This window comes from Dermochelys coriacea, chromosome 21 (assembly GCF_009764565.3).
Source record: "Dermochelys coriacea isolate rDerCor1 chromosome 21, rDerCor1.pri.v4, whole genome shotgun sequence".
Taxonomy (NCBI): Eukaryota; Metazoa; Chordata; order Testudines; family Dermochelyidae; genus Dermochelys; species Dermochelys coriacea.
The window spans coordinates 7,769,453-7,791,932 of NC_050088.1; the positions used below are offsets into that span (position 1 = coordinate 7,769,453).

Genomic DNA, 22,480 nt, shown 5'->3' on the forward strand with positions numbered 1-22,480 from the left:
AGATGTAGCTACTCTTTAATCGCCAGTGATTCTTCTTCTTAGGAGTGTCCTTGTGCAGAGAGATAAAAACCTCTGGTTTCCTTTGCACCGAGGCCTCTGCTTCTCTAGGAACAGGCTCGTGCGAGCCCTCCAGCCCGGCCGTTATCAGTATTTGTGACGAATTGGAGCCACTAGGAATGTTACTTATGCGGTTAAAGTTCAGTTGTTACCTGCGCGTTCCCTGGAGCTCTGCTCCTCTGGCCTTAGGTCTGAGGCTTTGGAATCGGTTCATACTCGAGGCCACGTTTCCACCCTGTATGTCGCGTGTGTGGGGTCCTGAGCTGTAGTGTTAGTGTTGCCTTCCCATTCAATTCAGAGCATCCCTACCCCAGAGAGACGGATGCTTCTGCCCGTGGCTGCTAGACCTCAGCCTGGCTGAGCACTGGAATAGCTGGTGCTGGCTTGCTTTAGGAATTGCTGCTGTCAGTTTCTCTGGCTCCCTCTCGGTGGCTCCAGGATGCTTGGCTGTTGGTCAGCCCCAGCATGAACTGTAGGTTCGATGGCCCCCGTTGGGGCGATTGGTCTGCACACCAACATCCTTGTTTGTTCTTTTTTGGCTGGGGCAAAAAAATGGGATTTTCTAGAGCAGACCAGGGCATTTAGCTGATTGATTGGGGTCCCTTGGGAGGTGACCGATTGATGCCTCCAGTTACCTCCTGCATGGCTCCCTTTGTCCCTGGCCAGCGGCTGCACAGCTGAGCCCTGCTGTGAAGGGTGCTGGGCTGACACCCTGGGAAGCTGGTGCCTTCTGATGATCTATAGGGGACAGACAGAGCCTAGGCAAGTGTCCTCCATGCCGTCGAGCAATGTGCCCCCATCCTGACTTGGGTGGGAGGGGGCACTTCTGCCTCTTGACTGGTTCAGCCTTTGGCCTCTCTGCTGGCTTTGCAGACAAAGATGGGGGGGGGGCAAGCGGGATGTCGGTTTTGGGGGATGGGGACACTCGCCTAGTGAGAAATGGGCTGAGAAGCTGGGGTGCAAAGCTCCGCCTCGCCATGGCCAACTGAAGCAGCAGCAGGGGCTATCGTAACCCCTGCCTCTCAGTCGGCTCTGGGGGTGCAAAGGAGGATGCTCCCTGGCCCTATCAGGCAGTCAGATGGTTGAATCCAGGGCGGATGGTGGATCTCTTCAGTGAACAGGCCCATTCTGTTACCAGGGGCCCAGCTCCCCACTGTGAGCCAAGCTCTGCTTCGGAGCAGCCACAGGGACCTCAAGGCTGTGATGGCAGGAATGACCCTTCCTGGGTGCTTGGGGATCGCTGGTGGATTGGTTTACGAGCTCAATGCAGTCACTGGGGCATCTCCTCCCTGGGATGCTCCCTGTGTATTCAGTGCTTCATCCACTTAAAAACAGGTGGAGGAAACAGCCTGGTGGAGGCTGAGAGACTGGTTCATGTTGACTGTGGGTTTTTGAGGGGCTTCCTTTTAATATCTTAACAGACAGTGGACAGAGCACAGGACTGGGCATTGAGAACCCCGGCAGCTAGAATCCGGGTTCTGCCACTGACCCTGGACCAGTCTGGTCTGTATCTGTTTTCCCCTCAGGCAAAATAGGTGTGGTGGAGAGTGGCATGTCTGGGCTGTGCTTTGAACACACACAGCCCTGTATTATTTTTATTGTTGTTTGTTTATGGAGACAACTATCCAAAACACCCATACTGAAAGCTCCAGGCACCCGAACAAGTAAACATAGGGCTGCACCTGATGACAGTCCCCCAGCGAAAAACAATTGCGTGAGACTCGTGAATCAACTCGGTCAACCAGTACATCAAACCAGCCCCTTTAGCACCCTCCATTAGGAACAAAAGCCTCAGCCTTATCCCCTGACCTGTTCCAGGAGAAGTGGTTTTTGCAGTGTGCCCATAGCCTGGTCTATTTCAAGCTACATAATAATACCATTAATGGTGCAGCGAAGGTGGGAATGGAGCCGTGCAGGTAGCGGACGCTCAGAAGGGCAGCGTCCCTGGAGTCCGTGGGTTTAGATACAGGCCGTATATATCCAGTGCTGCCTTTCTGTGCATCCACTGAGCAAACACTCATTGATGCCGCACAGGGTTAATTATGTGGCAGAGAAAGGCAGCATTAGACAGTGTAGCAGTCAGCCAGTGCCAAGCGCTGGGTAAATGCTCACTATTATTAAGGCAGGGCTGTGCCGCTCATCAAAGCTGCCACCTCTCATTCTCTTGCCAAACAATAAGAGCCTCTGCCGGGCAGGGAGGTGCGAGTTTCTTCCTTGCGGTCCATATGGGGGCTAACTGTGCAATTTCCTTCTTTACATCGTTCCATGTGAGCGGGGGGAGTCGCCATGCCACTCACTCCCCGCACGTGCCATATGTGGGCGATAAGGTATAGTCTGACCACTCGGCCCCTGCCTGGCCTCTGTGATTTTGGTTTATTTGTCTCGCAGCAGCTAGAGGCTCCAACTGAGATCGGGAGCCCCTTGCACTAGCTGCTGTCCGTACCCGTTGCAAGAGACTGTTCCTACCCCAAAGAGCTTATGCTCTAAATCGACAAGGCAGACAGGACTGGGGGGAAGGGAAGGATCATTTTACAGATGGGGAGCTGAGGTACAAAGAGAAGAAGTGAGGAAATCTGTTGGCAGAGCCAGGCTTTGAAACTTTCAGACCTCCCTGAGTCCTAGTCCAGCGCCTGGCCCACATGGCCATTCTGCTTTTTTGCTTCTGGTTGATAAATTCCCTGGGGTGAAGACTGTCTCTCTAGGTGCCTGGCACAACCAATTTCAGAGCCTGATTGGGACCTTTGGGTGCTATTGTAACAGAAATATTTAATAATTAGTCTCAAATGAGGTGACACATCCCTATGAAGGATTGTACTTGCGACATAAAGGGCATTTCTCTACTGGGCTTCCTGCCTTTCCCTCTGTCTGTCTTGCAGAGAAAGGCCCTCAGCCTTTTGTGTCCTGCGGGACTTAATGAGACCTCCCTGGTCTGGCTGCAGGGCTGAGGCAGCAGAAGAACTCTGCACCCCAGCAGAGTCCTGTAGCCTGGTAGCTGGTTGCACACATCCTCTTCTGCACAGTCTACACACCTGACCAATACGTATGGAGAAGTACAGTGCTGTTCTCCTCTTTGCTGGTGGATGGGGGGCTGACAGTGAGCTCTGGAATAGGATGCCCTGAAAGGGGCTCCTTTTCCTCCTTGTTCTCATGAGCCTGTGCATCACACCTATCCTCGCCAGCCAAAGACGGCTGGTTGGAACGCCTGTGTGCGTGTGTGTGTTTCGACACTGCCAGGAGTGGTCCCCGGTGAGCAAACCAAGGCTCATCCCTTCTCTTCACCTGGGTTCGCCCTACTGATGGTGGCTGTTGTGGGATACTGGGAGAGGTTGAGGAGCTAGAGATACAGCAGAGGTCTGGTGGGGAAGTTGGAGAGCAGAGACGTCAGCCCTCTGGGGAGCAGTCGCCATTACATCTGGGAGGTTCCGGCTACAGAAACTGGGGCACCTGGGGCCGCGAGCCAGATCCCTCCATCGATGCTCCCTTTCACTCCCTGCTGGCACCGGCTCCCTCAGCCTCCAGGGCCCATTAGAAATCTCCTCAGACACGCCGTTCTCATTTCCCCTGGGAATGTCCGGCCGCCCAAGCCCCTGTCCGGTCGGGGAACAACGCTGGGGGCCATGTCCAAGTAGAAGGAGCGAGCTGTTCCCAGCCCAAAGGTCACAGGCCACTGCCCCACCCTACGTGGGCACGCCCCGGCCCCGGCCAAAGCCAGAGGAAGGCTTGTTGGCTGAATCCCAGCCCCTTAAATGGCATTCATCAGCGTGTAACTCTGGCAAAGCTGTAAATAGCAGTTTTATGTGCTTGCGTTCTCCCTGCCCTCCAACCAATGACACCATGTGCTTCTGGGACCCTGTGGAAAAGGGCTATAAAGAGGCTTGCAAAGGGGGTAGCCCCATTTTACAGGTGGAGAAAGCAAGGGACAGTGAGGCAGTAGCTCTGTGGGGAATCAAGTCCATTTCTCCTGACTCCTGTGCTCTAACCATTAGACTGCATGCTCTCTCCCCAGCACACAGAGATAGCAGCAGTCTAGGGCTTGGAAATAGATGCTGCTGGGTTTTAATCCCTACTCTGTGGCTGATGTGCTGTGTGACATTGGGCAAGGCCTTTCTGTGCCTCGGTTTCCCCAGTGGGGATAATGACTCTCACCTACCTGACAGTGTGAAGTAGAATTAGCGAAAGCCTATACAGTGCTTTGAAGCCACGCTTAGTCTGTTTTACACAACCAGGGCCCAATCCTGTTCTGTTACACGGGTATAAATCTGGAGTAACACCTGGAGAGGAGGCCTGGGTCAATGAAGCTTGTTGGAACTGCTTGGGATTTACATTTGGGTGAGCAGATGTCCCAATATTAGGGGCTTTGTCTTATATAGGAGCCTGGTTTTTCAGACTTGCTATTTGGTCACCCAAATGTATGTTGGTGTAACAGAGAGCAGCACATGGCTCCCATGTGGCCTCTCCAGGCACGAACCTACACGGGCACCTCACTCTCCCCTTAGCAATCCTGTGCCATACACACTTGCATACCAGCACGCGCATGGATGTTTGAACACGCATACGGGCAGGCATGCGGACACATGGATTATGCAGCCTGCGGGGACAGCTGCCCTGGAACAAAAATCTCTTGCCTTCGTTAGCCTGCATTCCGGTGGGAACCAGGAGCCGTAAATCTGCCAGTGGGTGACGCGAGGTGAGAGGCCTCACACCTGCCCTTCCGGGGGCTGCCTATTTCCCCAGGCGAGTGGCGGGGAACCCTGTACCTGCTGCTGAGCAGGCACTCAAGAGAGCCCAAGCTGTGACCAGCTGGGTGAGCGTCCTGCCTATCCAAAGCCAATGGTCCCCAGACACGCCCTATGTTCCTGTGATAGGCCAGTCACTGCTGCTGGAGAGCTCCATGCACACACAAGCTGCAGCACTGGATTGACAGGGGACGCTGCACCAGTATGGACTCCATCAAGAAGAACATGTGTTCTGTCAAAGGGATGAGAGCTGGAGGAAGGGTCGGCTGAAATGTGACCCTATTTGGCCAGTTCCTTCTGTCCCAGCCCCACCTCCCTCTTTAGAAGCTTTGGGGGAGTTTTCCTCTGTTTCTCCTTTTAATCTCAACTTTACAAACTGCTATTCAGGACTGGGGATGGCAGAATCCCCAGAGCCCAGTACTGAGAGTTCAGTTTATTTTTAGGCTGGGATAAGCACTTGGAGACTAACTTGTTTTTTTCCCATTCCTCCCCACCCCCACAATTTGAGAGGATGGGGCTACCTCATGCCCAGGACGAGGGTGCCAAACTCATGGTTTCTGCATTGCTAGTTTGTGCCAGCTTAGCATTCCTGTGCCAGTCATTAGAGGCCACCTGTGCGCAAGCAGAGAAGCCCGGAATTGCTCTGCTCAAGTGGGGAGACCTGATGACTGGCACAGCAGTGAGCCAAAGGACCAGTGGTGCCCAGGACCTTGTGGTGCCCAGGACATTGCAAGGCTGGAGTTCTTGGCCAGCCTGAAAGCGCAATCAAATCGCAAGGCCATTCTCCCTCCTCTCCCCCCAGTATTTCTGCTGCTGGGGGAAAGCATTGTCCGAAGGTTCAGTGTACATTTTGTCAAGTATCAGAGGGGTAGCCGTGTTAGTCTGGATCTGTAAAAGCGGCAGAGTCCTGTGGCACCTTATAGACTAACAGATGTATTGGAGCATAAGCTTTCGTGGGTGAAGACCCACTTTGTCGGATGCATGTAGTGGAAATTTCCAGAGGCAGGTATAAATATGCAAGCAAGAATCAGGCTAGGGATAACGAGTGTACATTTTGTCACCATTGAGCCCTTTGGTTCAGTGGCACACGTGGCAGGGATGGTGGGAGCCCTAGTGCAGACAGGGCACCTGTAGCAGACAGGGGACTGTGGTGGAGCTAGGCCAATTCACACTTGCTGAGGGTATGGCCCGTAGTTTAGCATAGGCACAGCCAATGGTGGGAGGGCTGCCAGGTAGGGGAGTGCTGGTTTGTGGCTGACTGGCAGGCAGCAGGGGCATGTGTAATAAACAGCGGAGTGATTTGTTTAAGAGCCTGCCAGTGGTTGCTAGGGATCCCGATGCCTTTTCTCCTTGCTTGGCGCCTGGGTGGCTCTGCTGCTCTGGCAGTTGTGTGTGGGGGAGCCCGGGACTGGAATAGCAAGGAGGCTGCGGGGCAGGGTCGACGGGCATGGGCAGACCTTGCCAAGTACCTGCCTTCCCAATGTCAAACCCTAGTGTAGACAGGGCAAGTAATACTAACGCCTGTTAGCTGGCGGTGGTGATCACTAGGGAGGAAGTCTAGACTTCAGCTTGACCATCTTAGCCCCTTGCCAGAGTCTACACAGGAGTGTTAGCATGGGTTGGCTAACCCCCGCCCCCAAAATGCCAAACCTTTGAATCTCCATCAAGACATGTCTCTAATCTAGACAGATCCTGTATCTGGCTCATTAGCCACAACATGGTGTCCCTCTCTCTGATCCGGCCCCATCCCAGTGGGCCCATGTTGGCTTGGGTCCATCACCCCTGAGTACCCTTCGCCAAATGCTGTAACGTTCCCTAACCAAAGCCTCTTCGGTCTCTCTCCCCCATCACTTGTTCTGTCTCTCTGTTTCTCCTCTGCGGGCCCAGGGCCCTGCTGGGCTGAGGCTGCCTCTGTCCCAACATGCCTTGGTATTTGCCTGCAGGCTTCCCTGAGTGCCAGGCCTTGCCAAGCCGCCTCCACATCCCTACAGCCTGGACTGGTCTGATTCTGGTGCTTGTCGTAGCCTGATGCAGAATGGCAGAGCTGCGCCCCCCATGCCTGTGGGATGGGGGTTCACAGAATCCTAGCATTTAAGGTTAGACGGGACCCCCAGATCATCTCAGTCTGGCCTCCTGTATACATCACTAGCCACCATCACCCACATGCTAAATCCAGCAACCAAAGCGGAGCCAAGTAGTACAGCTCACGGGAGCCGAGTCTATGTGCCACAGGCAGAGAACAAGAGGGACCAAGGTACACCAATGCCTGAGGCCCCTGCAATGCCGTTCAGCGCTTAGACTGTCTGTCAGATGAGCATGCCACTAACACCCGAGTCGCCATCGCAACCGTCACTGCTGCCCAGTAGAGACTGGGATTGTCAGTCATTTTAACACAGCCCCTGGTGCATGTGGGGCAGAGTACAAGGACACAACTAACAGCAGAGAGGAGACACCATTGAAGAGGGGAGGATGAGGGAGGGAGTGTGTCTTGGGTAAGGATTAAGGGATCTGGTGCCTTCTGGGGAGGGGAGTTCTCCTTCCTCTGCAGCATCAGCTCTTGGCCATTGCTGGAGGTAAGATACCTGAGTGGGTTTGCTGGGTGGCAAATTGTAGGCTGGAGAGGAGGGGCCATGGACGGCTGGGGCTGGTGTCTTTGGTCATCTCTCTTGCTCACAGTCCATCTGTGCATGGTGAACTTGGGCCGGTGAACTCTGCATGCCCCTGCTCCCACATTCAGCATGTTCATTTTCCCTAGCACTGTGTATCTTTTCAGGTCGGCTGAACAGCAATGATGAGCTGTTCTGGGTTTTGTAAGTCTAATGCAGCCCTGTTTTCCATTCCTACCTCCCCGAGGTGCACGCCGCGCTCTCTTCCTGTCAAGGGGAATCGGCTGCCAGCTTGTGTGAGACAAATTGTTTGCTTTGGTGTTTTCTGAATCAAATAGATTGTCCTATTTGGAAACAACAAGCAACTGCTGGAGTGTGAATGTAATGAATTCTTTAAAGTGCATCAAAGTGAGGGATTGACAGTGGGAGCTGGAGCCAGAGGTAGAGCAAACAGGTGCTGTACAAGCTTCCTTGACTTAGCCCTGCCAGTGCTTCTCCGTCCTAACCTCTTATTCCAGATGTACCTCTCCCCAGCTCCGCCAATGCACCTTTGTCCTGACACACAGGAACCCTCCCAATCCCAGTTCTGGACTCTGCCAATGCCCCTCAATCCTAATGTACTGCTCTCCCTACCATCCCACCCCTCCTGGTCCTCTCGTGAGCAGGGACCAAATGGGGAAGGCCTAGTGGTTAAAGAATGGAACTGGCAGTCAGGAGTTCTGGATTCCAGCTCTGACACTGATTCACTTTGGGGCCCTGGGCGAGTCAGCTAACGGACACTCTCCTTGTGTGTAAATGGTGATGACAAAGCTGCCCTGCCTCCCTGGGGAAGTTGTGAGGCTAAATCCATTCATATGGGCGAGGCCTTTGGCTGGAAGGGGCTACATGCAGAAAGGCCCGGTGTGGCTGTTTGTTCAGCCTGCTGTACTGCGTGACACAAACCACTGGTTCAGTGTGGAACTAGACTGGACTCGCGTTGCCAAGCCGATTCCAGCCGGCGTCTCTAGGGAAAGGTGAGCGCACTAACTCTGTTAGCCACTGCTTTCCTCCCTTTGCCAGCCCTGGGAACAGCTTGTTTGGTGAGGAGAGCTGTCTGCCACAAACCCCTTGGCAGTTGGCCGTTGATGTGGGACGTGTCCCGATGTACAGCCTGGGAGGTAGCCAGTAGGTGCTTGGCAGGGACATGTCACTCTAACACGCTCCAGTGCTGCGGAGCGTCAAGCAACAACTTGGTATGAAATCCAGGGGACTAATGGGACTGGAGGCCTGTTTACATGTGGGGCAAATACAAGACCTTGATTTCCTCTCTCTCACTTGCGCACACCAAAACCAAAAGGCGATTTCCATGTGTGGAACGGGGTGGGGAAGGGAGAGATTCTGGACCATGAAGCAATTAAAATCCTTCTCATCTCCCTGTCCAGACACTGCCTAAATAATGAGTGACATAATTTAAATGGCTTTAAACCCCCCTCGACTCTCCTTGGAATCCCACTCCTGGAGGTCGAGACCTTGCATGCCAACTCTCAGCCTTGGGGAAACTTTTGCAGACAAGTTAGCTTCCTTAGATCCCTTTTAGGAGGGGTGCTTGATAGTGTGTAGCCTGATGGGCCCTTATCTTATCCCTCGTAATGCCTACATTATCGCTGGGCATTCTTGCCCGAGGCTGCAGGAGATAGGGACAGCCTTGGGTTCACTCTAGGGCTTCCACCTTGTGTTTACCGTCTGGGCCCCGACTCGTCACATCTGGATGTTGCGCCATAAGCACAGTCGCGTCACGAATGCAGCCTTTCTGCATCGCACAGCACATTTGGGATGTGCAGGGAAAGGGGATATGGCTCCTCTCTGGTGCTGTCCCACTCCAGTACTCTCCCATGTACCTGGTACATCTGATAGCAAGCATTGGTCAGAAGTCTGGTGCTGCGTTTGGTTATAGCAGGGAAATGGCCTGCAACCCTCATTCCAGCTACAGCTTTCTTAATGCCCCCAGCATCTAGGCATCAGGGGTGGAGGCAGCTGATTCAAAACTGACAGGGTCCCACAGCAAATGAGTGGCAGCCTTACCAACCAGGCCCAGATGTCCCTTGAAGCTGGGCTAATTCTGCCTGACCAGATACTAACCATCTGAACACTCCTCCTCGTGTCCCTAGATCAGCCGATCTCTTCCCGTTCCAGTCAGTGATAAGATTCCATGCTTGTTCCCTCTTTGGCTTCTATTCCTGATCTGCAGCCCCCACCTGGGCCCTTGGACAAGCATGGCCAAAGCATCTCTAGACTGATGTGCAACACCCCCTGCCACTCCAGTTCGGATACGCCTGTTCCTGCCGAACTATACCAACTATATTGCTCTTGCAGACCTATGATCAGCTGGGGTCATGATCAGCTGCAATGAAAATACCTGATGCTTGAGGCAGTTTGGTCTATTCCATGCTTGATGCAATCCGGTCCACTCCAAGGGCAAATTTGCTTTCCCAAGGTATTTTTACGAGGCCCAGGGATAAGCCCCTGGCAACAGGGATAATTTAACAGCATTTGGGGACCCCAACCAAGACACAGAAATCCTCCAAACCCCCTTCCAATTTGGCAGAATTTTAGTAAAGCCTTTCTGGATAAAGGGGGCCAACAGGGGGGTCAGTAAAAATTTACCTTACCCTTCCAAGGGCTAAACCAGCGACTGCCTGCTGCCCTGCAAGCGACGGGAACAGAGGTGAGCTCTAGAATGAATGTATACCCATCCATATGGATGTAGTGTCCTCCCTACCGCCCTCTCCCCTTAAAGGAGAGGTTGGGAAGGGGCCAGACTGTGCAGCAGACCAAGCTATTTGGCGTGGCAAGGTGGAGTTTATCCAGCTGATGCAGTTAATTAAGGATTGGCGTGTCTCTTTTTCCTTTGCAAGACATTAGCTGTCATCGAGCCGAGTAACCAGCCAGGTGGCTTGGGGGAGTCCTGTGAACGTCTCAGATGGGTGTCTACTCCCCAGGCAGCTCAGGCCAGTCCAACAGGGTTCTTCTCAGCCCAGCATTGGCATCTGTTGCTCATAAGCAATGTTGCGGTTGTGTTTAGTGTGTGTCACAATAGGTCCTGGGAGGCCTACCTCACTTCACTACACGCCGCACAGACACATAGCAAGAGACAGTCCCTGCACTGCAGAGCTGACAGATTGAAATAAAGGAGACCAAGGCAGTATGATCACCCCCCATTTCAGAGATGGGGACCTGAGGTCTGGAGAGAGAATGAACCTAGATTCTCCATCCAGTGCCATAGCCACAAGCCCATCCTTCCTCGCTCCCTAATTTGAACTGTCAAATGAAAGACACTAGGCACAGCCCAGTGTTCGCTGTTCTGCATAGGAGCCCAGGTGTACAGCTGTTCCAGCTGTGGGACATAGGTGAGCACAGCGTTTTGAAAACGGGAGGTACCCGTCAAAGTCATTTGGTTTCCTAACTGTGCCAAGATGTCAGGCAGGGTGAGCTCCCCATGAAACAAGCCTCTCTTGTGAGTGTCTTGGTTTTGCTCAATTCGTTTCTTTTAGCGGAAGTGAGTGAGGATCGTTATAACATTGGCATGCGGAAATCTTGCAGGGTGTCTTGGTCGACAGCATTAGCTCTCTACTTTGGGTATCAAAATGCCTTTGTTTATCTTGCTTAATTCTCTCTGTGGTCACTGAACAGCTCTGGGTCATATGATGGAACATCAGCAGTACAGCTAGAGCATACGAGTTGATGGAGCAAAGCGACAGCTCCCGGGAAAAGGCTGGGGGAAAAAGCTAAGCCAGCTCGCAGGTTTGAGTAGTGTTCGTGCTGGAGAGCAATAGGCAGTGGCTCCTGCCTCACCTGATCTCTGTGACTCCATCATGGCCATCTGGAGCCCCTCTAATGCCAGGGGAGCAATGGGGCCAAGTGATGAAGGGACTCAGAGAGCTGGGTTCAGATCTTGGCTCTGCTGCTGGGTAACCTTGGGCAAGTCACTTCATCTCCTTGTGCCCCGACTTTCCCATGCATAAAATGGGGATAATAATACTGACCAGCTTTGTCAAATGCTTTGGGATCTATGGGTGAAAAGTGCTATGTAAGAGCTAGGTAATGTTATTGTGATGTCTTCAGCCTGGTGTGGTTTGGCCAAAGCTCTGACCACCTGCCCCTCTTGGAGATGCAGGTTTAGCTCTGAAATCCTGTTTCATTTGGTTGGTGCATTTAACATGCTTATGGACTTCCCAGGCTCTCAGGATCTTGGAATCTCCTTTTAACAAAATGATCACAGTGGCACCATCTGGACCCCGTAAATAATCTCAGAAAGAATAAGGTAGCATGGGGCTGAATTTGGATCCCACTGACCTTAAGGCCATTGATTTTGATGGCAGCAGGGTTTGGACTGTAGAACTCAGAGCTGGGAAAGTCTGGCTCGTAGGTCAGGTAGTTCTTTTCCTCTCCTGACACTACAGGAGAGTTCCCTCCAGCACCGAAGCCCATGGTGAACATTTGTTTTTGGAAAGGCTGGATTACCGGAAAACCCTGTCGGATGCTGGCCACAGGCTGGGGAACAAGATGGATCTGCTGTTGGGCTGAAAATCCATGTCAGATGAGTACAGTGGTGCTTCGGAATGGAGCACCAGTCAACCTGACGCCACGCTGTGTATCTGGGCCAGCTGCTGTGCAGTTTGCAGACTGAAGGTCCTGTTTTAGAAAAAGGCACTATGATTGTCCAGGAGCTTTCATTGCAATCTGAGAGCGAGGGCCAAGCTCACAAGCGCTTTGTGAGTCACTTCATTTGGGGTCCCGTCTTGCAGTGGGCTTGCCCGGTTGGGCTCTGAAATGGCAATAAGACAATATGCCCTAAATAATGTAGTAATAGTACATATAAATGCATACTGTGTATCATACAGTATAGATACTATTTCATTGCCTGAGAGAGGCAGCTCCATCTAGCAGCTAGAGCACTGGATAGTTCCCTCCTGGGATAGTTCCTGGGAGTCAGAAGACCTGTATTTTATTCCCAGCTCTGCCACTGACCTCGTGTGACCTTGGGCAAGTCACGTCCCCTTTTTGCAACTCCATTTCCTCACCTGTAAAATAGCAGCAATGATACCGACTTTCCTTTCTAATGTGCTTTGAGATCTCTGGATTCTGGCCCTATGGAGATCAATGACACAGATCCTCTGCTCAGTTTCATAGGGTCAGGATTTCACACTTAGCAGTAGGCCATATTAAAAAAAAATCTCCGTGCCTCACTTTCCCCTTCTGGAAAATGGGGGTGGCGATGCCATCACATTGCGGCGTTGCATGGGTGAGTTAATAACGTTTGGTCTGGACTTCAATGCCCTAGTGTGATGGAAGTGCCCAATGGTGGTGTTGATATTAGTAAACATGACAGCTGTGCAGGTCAGAAATGTGCTGGAGCAAACACACAAGCTGCTGTTCCTTAAAACAGGACTCCGGAGCCCTGGGTCCTGTTTGCATCTCTGCCATAGGGTGGCCGTGGCTGTGGGTGAGTCACTTCTGTGTCTTGGGTCTCCTGTCTGTGAAATGGGGGTGGTGAGCCTTGCCCTCCTTCGCAAACTGCTTTGCAATCAAGAGCAGAATGTTTCTATCCTGGTAGCATGGTGGCTTGAAGTGGTTTCCGTCATATGCAGGGTTTACAGTTTGGTTCAATGGCTCTCAGCACCCCCACTGTACAAATGGTTCCCGCCCCCCTGCCTGGCAGGCTGTGGAATCAGAGCTGTCCTCCAGGGGATATAAAACAGATCGGTTCCCTCAATGGCGTTGGAGAAAACCGATGTTGGGTTTTGATTTTGTTCTCTGAGCAGCTTTCCTTCCAGAACTGATCCTGAGAAGACACGGGGGCGGATTGCTTTTTTTGACAGGTCTCTCTCTGTCCCCGCCTCCTGTGAATTTCATTGAACGCCTGTTTTCCAGTGGTACAGCTAGAGGGCTGCCTGATGTTACCAAGGAAGTGTACAGGGGTGGCGTGAGAGCAGAATGAATGGGTGTGTGTGTGTGTGTGTGTGTGTGTGTGTGTGTGTGTTTATATATGACTGAGCCAACCTGCAGTTTCAGATTTCAAACCTCGCTTATCAGCCTTCCAGCCCCTCCAGCATTGGGACGGTCCTTTCTCACAGACAGCCCTAGCAGGACAAGGAGAGACGCTGTTGCCACTTCTTTCCCTTCCCTTTTTCCCTCCTTTCCCCTTCTACCGGGAGCCTCCCTTGCTTTCCCAGCTCTGCCTCCAGTCCTTCCACATTGGAGCCACAGGTTGGATTTTTAGCCTTCTCATTCCTTGGCATCGGCAGACGTGGCAGTCTCTGGAGTCGAGGTAAATCTGGGTATCTGGTTCCCAGGGCTGCCCTGACTTTGCAGCAGGGTATGGGGGTGACAGGGAATGTCCTGGGGGTTGATCTAGCACAAAGAGGATCTGCTGTCAGACAAAAGCGTGGGGAAATGTTTTCCTAGGTGTTTGTAAAGGGCAGTGGTGCTGGAACAGTTTGTATAGTTGGGGGGCTGAGAGCCATTGAACTAAACTGTAAACGCTGTATAAGATGGAAACCACTTCAAGACAGGGGGTGTGGCAGCACCCCTAGTTCCAGCACCTGTGGCAAAGGGTGGTGTGAAGACCGTTACATGGTTACAGTGCAGTCTGCTGCGAGGCTGGGGTTTGGAAAGGATGTGCCTTGTCTGGGATTCCCCCTCGAAAGATGGCTGCAAGAGAGCCTTTCCCAGCATGTAGAGTTGCCTCCAGATTTTGAACATGCCAAAGTTTGTGGACCCGGGATTTTGGATTGGCCCACGATATAGATCGGCAGCTGTTTACCAAATTCAGACTTGTGTTCAGAAATGGAGGGCAGGGGGGAGAGAGGGAGAGACGAGCTGTTTTGTCTCACACCCCCTTTCTGCTGCCTCAGCGTGTAAGTTGCACCGAATGCCATGTCGATGCAAGCTACAAGACTTTACTACTTACCCTGGTGTTTGGACTGACATACACCTGACTTGCAATGAACCCTGCTGTTGGTTGGGATTAGAAGTGAATGGGGCTTTAGCTATATAAAGTCTTTGCTCTGTGGAGTTTATATTTAGGTCTCCAAAGGGTTAAACCACTTCATAGTGGGACTGAGATAAATGAAAGGTGTAGGAAGTGCCTAATAAGGCTGGCGTCTCTGAAAGAATGAGTAGAGTTATGCGCTATAGGGCGGGAGGTGAACATATTTATGCATAAAGCATTAACCTTAGACTGCCTGAGATGTGTTGAGCAGAACTTGGTTCCTGTCTCTGCTCCAGAGTGTTCAGTGGCTTATGGCCCAGGAAGGGTCAATTTCTCTAGGGTAATTGACCATGCCATGGGGCGGGCAGCTGGGCTGTGGTCAAATCATTTGTAGGGGCTGCAGGCAGACTGTGGTTTGTGAAGGGCTGTCGGCTTGCTCTGAAAAGGATGTTCTACTGTCTGAGCCCGGTGAGCAAAGTCGGGCAATAAATCCAGAGTTAAAAGGCTGAGATCTCTTGGAAGAACAGTTCAAGTCGGGCTCTGGTATTAGAGAGAGATCCAGCCTTTATTGACAACTTTGATTATTCTTTGTGAGGTCTTTTCAGTGCCTCGCAAAGGAGGAAGTGGGTGTGTAAAAGAGACATGTATAAAAGACGCGCGTGTACATATGATCAAGCCATTTTGAGCTGTCAGACTGTCCAGTCGTTTGCCTTTTGAACAGACACTGGATAGGCTCTGGAGGCTGGCCATCTGCAGCCACTGGAGGGGCAACCCCAGGGCACAGTCTCCAGCTTCACTCCTTGAAGCAGCCTGGTGCTCCCTCTATTAATAAATTGGGGGCTATGTGGCTAGCTGGTCAGCTCCAACCATCTGGTTAGAATGGTTTCCCCCATACAGCCAGGAGCTGTTCCCAATCCATTTGATATCTCCTCCTTCTTTCCAGTTGGTCTTATATAAAGCAGCAGGATCCTGGGCTTTGCGAGCAAATCTATTGGCTGCACCTTGTAAACATTAAACAGTACTCCCAGCCCATGGTGCCATTCAGGACTGGCCCCTCCATTTTACAGGCTAGGAAAACTGAAGTGCAGAAGAGGGAAGTGACTTGCCCAAGGCTTCGTACCAAGTCTGTGTTGAAACCCGGTCTAGAACTCTGTTGTTCCTAGGTCCTTGTGTTGGCCTGCTTTAATATATGATTCGTCTTATGGTAGCCCCTAGGAGCTCCAGTCATGGTCCGATGTGCTAGACACTGTACAAACACAGAACAAAAAGAGCTGCCCCAAAGAGCTTACAGTTTTCCATCATTGTTCCACCTTGAAGTTCTAGTGATGGCACAAACCCCACAATCAAAGTTTAATTGTCCAGAACCTGCCTCCCTCCGGCAAAATAAATGTAGCCTTCATGTTTTCCTGTAACCCAGACAAGGTGGGCAGTTACATGATACTTTATAAATACAACAGGAATGCAGTTCTCCACTGTAACCATCCAAATTAGGGCTGGCCAAGAAATGATTTTCCCATCCCATGAGAATTTTTGACATTTCAAAAAAACTCTCCTGTCCCAAATCAGAAGGGAAAGTCAAAATCCTGACAATTTTTGCAAACCGAGATCCTCCGTGTTTTTGGTTCAGGTCAATTGAAACATTTCATTTCAATTTCAACCTTTTTTTAACCTTTCTGTGTAAATTATGAAATTTCTAAATGAAAAGTCATTTCTCTCAACCTCTCCCCCCAAATTTTCCAGTTCAGTGTTAGAAACAGGATGTTTCGACAATCTCTAAACTCTTTTTACCAATGTTTTTCAAAGCAGGTGTCTTGTTGAACCATGCGCGGTTTTGCAAACAGTTTTGGTTTTGATGAATTGGCATTTTGGGGCAAAAAAACCAAAACACATTTAGGCAAAATTTCTGACTAGCTCTTGTACAAATGTGTACCGCTTATAGCAGAGACTGCAGTGTGGTGTGCCATTGCTGTATTCTGTTGGTTCTGCTTTCTAAACCCCTTAGAAATGGAACCTTTGGTATAAAGGGTTAATAAATGATGAACACCTACTATAGGCATGTTGCAGACGTGAGTAGCATATATGCGAGATGGTTGTAAGCACATCAGAAGACAGTTATAGACAACATACTGATATCTAACAATTGATTACTGTTTATGGCAACCTCTATTGATCATTGATTTAACCCTTTAATGACTGCTTAGAAATGGAACCTTAATGCCAAGCTCTTATATGCCACTTTCCAGCAGTAGATTTCATAACACTTTACAAAGGAGGCCCGCATTATTATCCCAGTTTCACATATGGGGAAACTGAGGCACAGAGTGGGGAAGTGATATGCCTGAGCTGACCCAACAGGTCGGAGTTGGGAATATGTCTCCTAAGTTCCAGTCCAGTGTTCTATCCAATAGGCCACACTGCTCAGATAAGAAATTATGGTGAGCAGTATCTCTTTATAAGGGAGACTCCCTAGGGGCAGGTGAGGCTGAGAGTTGATAGCCTGTGTTAGCCACCCAGAGATTGGGGTGTATATGTGGAGCATGGGATCTCCTATAGCACTCCACTCCCACTGGAGTCATTGGCAAAACTCTCATTGAAGTCAATGGGGCAGAGCTAGGCCAATGCTGAGTGCTTCCAAAAATCCCACCTGAAGCTGCTGCTTTCTCCTCTTGCTTAAGAAGAGTAGGTATGAAGTGCACTAATTCCTGGCCATGGAGATGAGTGAGATGCTCGCGTCATTGGGCTGGAAAATGTCCTGACTGCTACTAACACGCCTGCCTGGGGAAGTGAAGGACAAATCCAGCCTCCTGTCCATCCATCGCTGCAGGGGGCAGGAAGGAATTGTACCCCATTGGGCCCAGCATGGCACGGTTGGCCAGGTGCCCGACGTGGAAGGGTTTGCTTCCCTCCGAAACGTCAAATATTTGCTGGCAGATCCTGCAGTGCTACATTCCCCATCCCCGTGCTGTAATATTGCCACCAGCATTAAGCCGGGATCAGGGTTTTCATTAGGAAAAATCCTTTATTTATTGCAATGCAGCAGGTTGGTTTGATTTCAGTTTTGAGAATGGCCTGGAACATTGGCCATGAAGACTCAGGGAGGGGGCCGGGGAGAAACGTGTCTGCCTTCCCCTCTCCGAGAACCTCGAAGGGCGGGCGTCAAATAGTGCAGGGAGGGGAACCTCTGTCCCAGTTTTTAATTCCCATCCACATACTGTGCTTGTCCTTCCCCAAATCTGGTTTCACTCTGGCTCATCGGGCTGACAAGGTTAAGACACATCAGTTTCATAGCCAATGGTACACAAGGCAGTGATGTGGCCAGCATCACGTCCAACCACCTTTGACTGGCCTAACCTGATGGACCAGGTACCCATTTTGCAGCTAGGTGAACTGGAGTGACCTTTCAGTGTGAGATCAAGCCAGACTCAAATTCACAACCTTCAAGAATGCCGTCAAGCGCCTTAACCACTCAGCCACCGTGCCTCTTGGAGCCGCATCAAAGCCAGGTGCCATCCACAAGGCTGCTGGGGTTTGTTGCCGAAGCCTTGCGTGGCTCTAGTGCAAGCCCGACTCTCCAATCCACTTTGTTTTCTTACTAGCCCCCTCCCGCTGTCAGCATGCCCTAGGAACTTGGGGCTGGCTAGGGCCTTGGCTGCACCCAGGTTTGCCCCAATTCCAGCCCCTGGCATAGCCACGCTGGTGCAGACACCTGGTGCATGTGGCAAAGCTAGGCTACAGCAGTTCACATTAGGGATTTGGCAAGACCTGACTTCATGCAGGAGATGTCTTTGGTCACTGGCAAGCAAGAAACCTGCCTCTAGGGATCAGAGTAGCAGCCGTGTTAGTCTGTATTTGCAAAAAGAAAAGGAGTACTTGTGGCACCTTAGAGACTAACAAATTTATGCTTATGCTCAAATAAATTTGTTAGTGCCACAAGTACTCCTTTTCTTTTTGCCTCTAGGGAGGCAGTGGCCACTGTGTCCCAAGGCAAGGAACCCATCAGGGCAGCATCTGGTCTCTTATCTCCAGGTGCCATCAAGATGATGAGGGCAGCAACTGCCACTTACCTCGCCTGGTTGTGTCAGCTCTTGGTGAGCCAGCCCCAGCCCGTGATATGTGACTGGTGCCATTTGAATCATAATACTTCCAGAAAACAAGGGGCGGCCCTGGGTTTTGAAAGAGGCTGCCGCCTTTTTCTTTCTTCCTTCCGTCCTCCTCCCTCTCTGCAGCCAATTGGCTCTCCGGGCTGGGGCTTGTTTGCCAACAGTGGGCTTCCCACCCGTGCCACAGGTGGGTTTGCAGGGCCCTTGCCTATTTCTGGCAGCAGGCAGTACCTCCCTCCTCCCCCCCACCAGCTCTGCTCTGATTATGATAATCAGGTGAGGAATGCAGCTAGGTGGTGTTTTTCTTCCTAGTACTTCCAGTCATTTAAAGGGCTGCTCGGCCCCAGGGCTGTTAGAAGGCCTACTCGTTAAAGCTGCCTATAACTGCTATCCTTAGGCATGCACAGGGGGTTAGATCTTCAAATCAAACTTAAAATCACAGCCAGACAGGTCTGGGGATGCTGATTCAGGTTGGACATAAGCAGGCATCTCCTTCCGGCCTGTTTCTTCTTTTACTTGGTGGTGGTTTGGGGCAGAGTAGGACAATGGGCGTTAGGACAGTGACTAGGTTTTGAGGTCAGAAGGGACAGGACAATCCGCCAATCTGATGCATAACACAGGCCAGAGAACGCCACCCCAGCTTCTTGCATCGTGCCCGGTGGGTTCTGCTTGAGTGTAGCTGTGAGGATGGCACAGGTGATCTTGAGGAAAATGAGCACATGGTGTCTCCCACCCCGTGCATGGGAGGTAAGCAGGGTGTGAATGCAGGACCTTCATAGTTGCAGCGCTTGAGCTAACGGAGACCCCTGCATGCACACATGCTCAATCCTCCCAACCTCCCACATGTCCATGAATTAGGGCTGTATCCGTGTCCCCATTCTATGGAAACACACTGAGGGGAAGTGACCTCCCTCCACAGCCAGAGGAGGCAGTAGCTTCCTGGCTCCTGGTGCTGTGCCCAGACCTGTGCCCCCTGCCTTTGTAGGTGAAAATCCCGCTTTTATTTCCAGCACTTCCACTGTGTGACCCAACAGCAAGTTATTCCCCCGCTATATGCCTCAGTTTTCTTTACTGTAAAATGGGGATAACGATCCTGACTCATCTCGCAGGGGAGTGATGAGTCGGAAGAGTGGCAAGCGTGACTGAATTGGGAATCTCCCTTTGAAAGTCTCCATGATTTTGCATGGGCCTGGCAAACCATAAGGGCCCAGTCCTGAGAGGTGCTGAGCACCTGCAGCCTCCATTTCTCAGGACCTCTCAAGCCTGGGTCCTTTTAAGCTGCTGTAGAATCTCTGCTGGTGATCCAGCGCTTGCTTGCTTGCGTGGCGGTGGTAGGTTCTAGGAACTAATTCAAGTCTGATTGGGTGTTGGGAAGATGCCCGTGATTCACAGGGCAGCCTACACCTCAGTCCCAGCTACACCCTGTCCCCTTTGCACCCACCTAACTCTGTGTCATGCTGCTGCCTGGTGTTAAACCCTGTACAGTCACAGCTTCTGTGATCGAAGGGCATGGCAGATAGCTATAAAGTCAGGCCCACAAACTGTCTCCACACCGAGGCAGCGAGTAAATTGCTGCTCTGGCCCTGACCCTTCTTTTAATGACCTGGTTTGAGCCCCAGTGCTCCAAACCTTGGGGCACTGAGAGTTTTTAATGACCAGCTCGGTGAGCTGCTGGCTCAGTATAATTATTCCAGGCTGCTTATTTATCCTGCACCCACTGGTGGGGTAGCTGTGCTCCTTGCAGAAATTGAAGCGAAGTGGCCCAAATCAAAACCATCCTTTTTATCTAAGGTACTTATATGGTTTTCATCGCCGTAGTAACTGAGCACCTCACACTCTTTAACACCCTTCTGATGTAGAGCAGTGCTCTAATGGGGAACTGAGGCACAGAGAGGCAAAGTGACTTGCTCAACATCACACAGGAAGTCTGTGGGAGACCCAGTTTTCCCAAGTCTGAAGCTAGACTGTCCTTCCTCTGTAGTATTATCATCATCCAACGTCTACCATCCCCGGCCATGCGCAGGATAAATGCACTCTGGCTATAAGTCTTGTCTACAGTGGGGGCTTTTAGCCACTCTTGTAGCTACATCAATGGAAACCTGTAGTGTAGACACTGCACTGGTGTAAGATACGGCTTGCAATGGTGCAACTTACCATGACTGCAAACCACATTGGTGCGGTGCATCTACACTAGAGGTTTACACTGGTGGCTAAATACCCCAGTGTAGATGAAGCCAAAGTGCACTGCACTCTAACAGCAGCCGTGCTCTGGTTCTGGACCAGAAGAGGGAGTAAATTCCAGAGCATAGGGCTCTCCTCTAGGGACACTGCTGTCCATTCCTGGAGTTCAAACTTTGGGACCGATGCCTGTAGGGGCAAAGAGCATCTTACAAACACAGAGGAAGGGAAGGTATCAGTTATCTGTCCCCGTAGAGAAATACTGTAACTGACCAGTGTGTGCAACACAGCCGTCTAGGGGATGAGACTGGCATGGCTCAGCTGAGTCACGTATCCCCTATACACCCAAAAAGAGTCACCTTTGGTTCAAGCTGTGAAGTTCTGTGCTTTTGGAGCAGGAGGGGCTGAATGATTATCCCTGCTGATGCCATGAAGTTCCCCAGGGCATAGTCCAGCAGCCAACATGCCTAGCAGTCTCAGATTTTTTACAACGCCATACAAAAAGAAGAGATCAATTGCCAGCGTTGGGAGCAGGCAGCGTCGGAGAACAGGTTGACTCTGGAAGGCTGAGCAGGTGTGAGGGTGGAGAGATGAGCTGTGTGGAAGGAGACATGAAGCCATGCTCTAAGGAAACACCCAGCAGAGATGATTGGGTGGTGTGTAGGAGGAAATGAGCTGAAATGCAGGAGAGATCCAGGCAGGGTAGAATTTGCAAGGTGAGGGCGAGACCATGGCCTGGTGCCTTTAACACTCAGGAAGAGGGAGTATTTTTCATACTCTTCTTTCTTAAAAAACAAAGTGCTGAGGTCATAGTGGCACTCGTCCCACCCCTTCAGTCTCTGCAAAAATGGGCCGAGCTATTTATGAGCATGAGGCACCCAGTGCTGGGGATGGGCCAAAAGGCCGAGGAGGGGAACTCCTTGTTTTCATTCACAGAACTAGTCCACTCGCAGTAAATATGCGTGGAATGCTATGAAATTCCAAGGTCATGTGATTAATAGTCTTTAGCCAATCGGATTCCAGCATTCGAAAGATGTGTTTAGTGATGCCTCTCTCTCGATTTAAATGCTGTCTCCTTGCACTTTGGGTAAAGGGAAGCTGGGGGTTTGTTTGGTTGCTGTGTACAGTGCATCTGGTTTATTGAAGACTCCTGGTATGCTTATTTTCTTTTTTATGTATGGAAATTGTAGTCCTTGTATGTTAGCAACTCTCATGATTTTATTACGAGTCTCACAATATTTGGTATTTTTCTTAAATCCCCAGCTGCTGGAATCAGGTTATTAGCTGAGGAGCTCAGCTTTCATTTAAAGTCTGTTTTTTAGCTCTTGTGGTTGCAGAGAAAATTTTTAAAAATGTGACCCCAAAATGCTTCAGCACTAAAAGGCCAATAAAGGAACCCAAAATATATTATTTTTTTCAATCTCCTGATTTTTGAGCACATCTTTTCATTTTTGGTGGGGCTAGACTCCTGATTTTTTTAACTCTTAGGTTAAGATTACAGAAAGTGGCTGCAAGGAAAAACAAAAGTAATGTCTCCCTGAGAGAGAGAGAAAGAGAGAGAGACAGCGGGCGCACAGTATGTTGCATCTCCTTTGTAATAAGCTGCAACAGCTCTGGGAGCAAACATGGCTGCTTTCTGTATGTCCTGGCACTACATGTCACAGTTACATAGTTCATAGATTCTAAGGCCAGAAAGGACCACTGGGACCATGTAGTCTGACCTCCTGTACAGCACAAGCCAGAGAACTTCACTGAAATAATTCCTGATTGAATTCAAGCCGTTCTTCTAGAAATACATCCAATCTTAATTTAAGAACTGCCAGTGATGGCACA

At 50.9% G+C, this 22,480-nt stretch overlaps 1 protein-coding gene across 4 annotated transcripts in view; it reads left to right on the plus strand.

Annotated features, from left to right (window-relative positions):
- Window positions 1–22,480, plus strand: part of PLEKHA6 (pleckstrin homology domain containing A6) — a 139,063-nt gene that overhangs the window by 33,578 nt on the left and 83,005 nt on the right. The window contains exon 1 of one of the 4 annotated variants that reach the window (XM_043500496.1): window positions 13,409–13,706. The exons of the other annotated variants lie outside the window; for them this stretch is intronic. The gene's annotated coding sequence lies outside the window, so the exon portion shown is untranslated. Of the gene's footprint in view, window positions 1–13,408; window positions 13,707–22,480 lie in introns of those variants that run through there. 4 annotated transcript variants of the gene reach the window in all.